This window comes from Entelurus aequoreus, linkage group LG03, assembly GCF_033978785.1.
Source record: "Entelurus aequoreus isolate RoL-2023_Sb linkage group LG03, RoL_Eaeq_v1.1, whole genome shotgun sequence".
In the NCBI taxonomy this organism is placed as follows: Eukaryota; Metazoa; Chordata; class Actinopteri; order Syngnathiformes; family Syngnathidae; genus Entelurus; species Entelurus aequoreus.
This window is the reverse complement of record NC_084733.1, coordinates 56,099,487-56,103,630: the sequence shown is the minus strand read 5'-3', so window position 1 is coordinate 56,103,630 and position 4,144 is coordinate 56,099,487. Positions and strand designations below refer to the sequence as shown.

The window sequence follows — 4,144 nt, the reverse complement described above, 5'->3', positions numbered from 1 at the left end:
GAACGCCACTGCAGCACGGAAAAAAGTTCACGTAGTGCAAACACAGCTTCCAGCTGTATTTGAAAAGTGCCTCCCTTTTGATGGATGCAATTGGTGTTTTAATAGCATCAGATTTCAGTTGTTGAGAACAAAGGGTATAAACACATGCTGATAGTAATTTGACTCCTGTAAAAACATCCAGCACCAACTCTCCATAAAAAATTACAAAAATGGAGCATTAATTTGAGAAAAAATCAAGTAATTCACTGGGTTCAAACTGTTACTGTTGCACCTGCTCTATTATTTTGTAATTATTTATATCCGTATTATACTTCCACACAAATACATACATTCATACACATACGCTAAGCAGATTTGTTTTGTATTTTGTTCATTTACTGTACTGAAAATGAACCAAACAGTATATAACAATACTAAAGTACATACTGAACCGTGATTGCAGCGTACCGTTACTACTGCTACTTACTGAGCCAGAAATCAGATAGTGACAACATTTTTGTGCATTCACACAAAATTCCTGAGAGAATTTGAATTTTTAGCTCACATTTTCAATTATGAAAATAAATACAGTCAGCTATGTTGAGCTCAGTAAAGGATATTTAAAATTATGGTTGCCGATTCCCACATACATTATAGCGTCAATGGAATGATTAGGAAAAGTTTTGTAGCCAATAATATACAAGAAGGTCTGAAACAGCTGGACGTGAAGATTTATTGGAAGCAGATGTGGTCTGGAATGTCCACCACATGGAAAAGCTGATTGTGCCTATACCTCAACAGTAATAGGGGAACTAACAGCCAAAAGTCTACTCAACAGATTTGACCCACGCTCCAAATAAGCCTTCTGGAAAACTGAAGGATTAACACGCAGGGATCTGCCTCCTGTGTGGAGCCTTTTTGCCGCTCTTTTGGGCCCCCTGCAATGCATAGGATTTTTTGATGAGTGCAAAGCCGACAAACCTGCAAAATCAATAACTTTCATAATCAGCTGTTCATTTAGTGCGGCGGGCTGCTTCGAAAATGATCTCCCGCTCAAAAAATGTCAGAACCGCAGTGAGTTGTTTTCAAACTCAGTTGGAATAATGAACTCCTTTACCGTATGCTTGTGTTTACAGCACAGTTCTCCACTGGGGATGAAATGTGTCTGTTGATTGAAAGTCAGAACATGGAGACAGCATGTGCAATAAAGACACACGTGGACTTCAAGTGGAATTCACTTTTTCTTCAAAATGCCTTTTCCAAGAATATAGATTTTTCCAGGATGTAAACGTGGCTGCAGACTGGATCTAATGTAAATATGCTTGTGCAGGGCATATGTATGTACTAGAAAAGGGAAGTATCAGCATTTCTAACATCCTATACAATCAGTAAGTACAAGTGCTGCAGGTTAAAGACCCCAGTTTCCTCCCTCTTAGTAGTGTGAGCGGCACAGGTATATAAAACAATAACTTCTTGCCAGGCTCTAAATGCTAATTCAATCTTGCAGGGCAACATAACATTTTACCTCTTGCTCAGTATCTCATGAGAAAACGAGAGGGATATTTATTGTCATCTGAACATTCAAATGGAAAATGTGCAAGCATAGCGCTGCATAAACCTCTCTGTGGACATCAGCCAACCAAGTCCTCTCTGCTAAAGCACTTAGTGCTTTGGTAGCTTCACCGACGTGTGTGTTGATCTTGCTCTGGAGACACAGAAAATAAGGTATCTTTACCACAAACGTTGGGTATCAGACTGTTAATGGTTTTGACTTGACTTTGGCTCCACCGTACTGCTAATTTTTCCAGCATACGCTTTTTAACAGGCCAGGAAAGCTCTTGTGACCGCCACCTCACTCCCGAATACTCTCGAGCTGACAACTGACAACTGACGACGCAATCTCAGCTGACATTAGAACGTGATCCACAGGGAAGAGTAACGCAGTAAACGGACAGGCTTGAGAGGTTTACAGAATTAGATCACGTCTTTACAAGCACCCAGCAACAGAACTGTGGTGAGTCTGACAGGCTCATTATTAGAGATTCAAAGGCCTCTCAATGTCCAGGTCGTCTCCCTCACTTCAACTTTAAAGGGAAACTGCACTTTTTTTGGAATGTATCTATCATTCACAATCATTATGAGAGACAAGAAGACCAAATTATTTTTTATTTTTTTACTTTCTAACATATATAAATCGGCTTGTTCTAGGTGACTAGCAATGCAGTTGATGGGAGCAATCAATTCTATCTTTAAATTATTTTAAAATTTAATTAGAAAACCGTCAACATTACTTCATAAATGTTTTGTAACCTGTATAATAACCAAGCTGTAGCAACATTGTTACTGTAAGAGCAAACACAGAGGAACACTTTTTCTATGGTAGTAACACATTAGTGTGCTACGGCAGTGGTCCCCAACCAATTTTTTTTTTTTTTTTTTATCAAATCAACATAAAAAACACAATGTATACATTATATATCAATATAGATCAATACAGTCGGCAGGGATACAGTCAGTAAGCACACATGATTGTATTTCTTTATGAAGAAGGCCTGCAGGTCAGTCTGATCCATCTTTTTCCAGCTGTCTCCATATTTGCAAAAACCCTCCAAATTTGTCATCTCCAGGATTATTTTTTCAATTGCTGGTGTGATAAACAGGTAGAATGTAGAGACAATGTCATGGGCATGGGAAACGGCATACCTTGTGGGTCTTGGGGTCATCTTTATGAAAAATGCAAATGGATGGATTGGTTTTCCTGTAAAATAAAAAATAAAACACTTTTAAAAGTTGATAAGCTGTGTTACGTTTTGCAGCTCTATACTATTTTTTTTATAGTGGAAGAGACGGCAAAATGTCTCTTTTGATAGTACATGTTGCAGACCTCTTGTATATCCTATCTTATCCTATCCTATCCTAAAGTTGCCGTCATGTGCGTCATCCACCAGTGTCCACCCTTCTGTGACACAGAACATAAGCAGCAAATGAAAACAAACAAATTGCAGTCAGCTTTATTCCTACAGATATTTTAGCACACCAAACAAATGTGTTGCCTTACAGACAGAAAAATGTCATGGAAGAGATGCCATCTCTACACCACATGATTACTGACCTTTCACAGCCAAAACCAAGTCTGCATAAGTCTATTAATTCGCGGAGAATGTCATCTTCCAAGGGCCTGAAAGTGCTTTCGTGGGTGTGAATTTGCAAATTTAAATTGTTTTCTAAAGTGGTAAAATAATAGAATTGGTAGCTAAAACCTTAGTAATCCAACATTTTATGTAAAGAAAGTATACTTTATGAAATATATATAGTTGTGCAAAGTCATGTCACTGTAAACTTTTTGGAGGTAACATTTTACTCATATTGTGACGATCTGTCATTTAATTTCTGTTTGTTTCCTTGTTTTTGTATTTACTTTTTGTCAGTGCTCTTAATTTGTTATATTTCATGTTTGTTCCGCTGAGCACTGTTTTTTCCTCACCTGCCGTTGATTGGCAGCCGGTCCACACCTGCTGCCAATCAACATGTGTCCTATTTATACTTTGTCTCAAGCACTCCTCAGTGCTCGATGATAAACACTCTATGTTTGGAACATTTATGCAAGACTGCTTTATTTTCTATTACGTGAGATTAAAACTCATCTTACCTACTCATCGCTCTCCTGGTTCTTGCATCTTGGGGTCACAAAACGGCAGCCATGCGAGTGCCTCACAGTATCATCGAGCCAGAATATTGTATCCTCGCGAGAACCCCTGTCGGCGATGCACAGCCGACATTCTGGACCGCACAATCCTTGGAGGACTTAAAAGCTAGGTTTGTGCGGTTCCAGCCCACAGCAGGCTCAGACCTTCTCCCTTTGCCTCGGCCGTCGGTTCCAGCTCTCCGACCGGCGCGGCCACCGCCGCCTTCCCTCCTCCCGGCTCAGTCGCTGGTTCCGGATCTCCGACCGGCGCGGCCACCGCCGCCATCTTCCCCGTCACCTACTGTGCGTCTTGTTCCGGCTCCACGGCAATCGCCTGTGCCGGCGCGCCGACCTCCGGTTCCCACACCGCGTCGCACGCCGGTCGCAGCCCCGCGTCGCACGCTGGTCGCGGCGCCACGACGCCAACACCGGCTGAACCCCCAGCACCCGTTCCAGCTCCTAGGCGGCTTCCAGCAGCTG

General features: G+C 41.4%; 1 long non-coding RNA gene across 1 annotated transcript; it reads right to left on the bottom strand.

Moving 5' to 3' along the window:
* Positions 1-778: 778 nt before the first annotated feature.
* LOC133645724 (uncharacterized) lies at positions 779-3,854 on the bottom strand. Its single transcript, XR_009825193.1, has 3 exons — positions 3,629-3,854; positions 2,683-2,737; positions 779-1,684 (listed from the first exon to the last, which is right to left on the bottom strand). It is a non-coding gene; the product is annotated as an uncharacterized LOC133645724 (long non-coding RNA).
* Between the last annotated feature and the right edge of the window lie 290 nt (positions 3,855-4,144).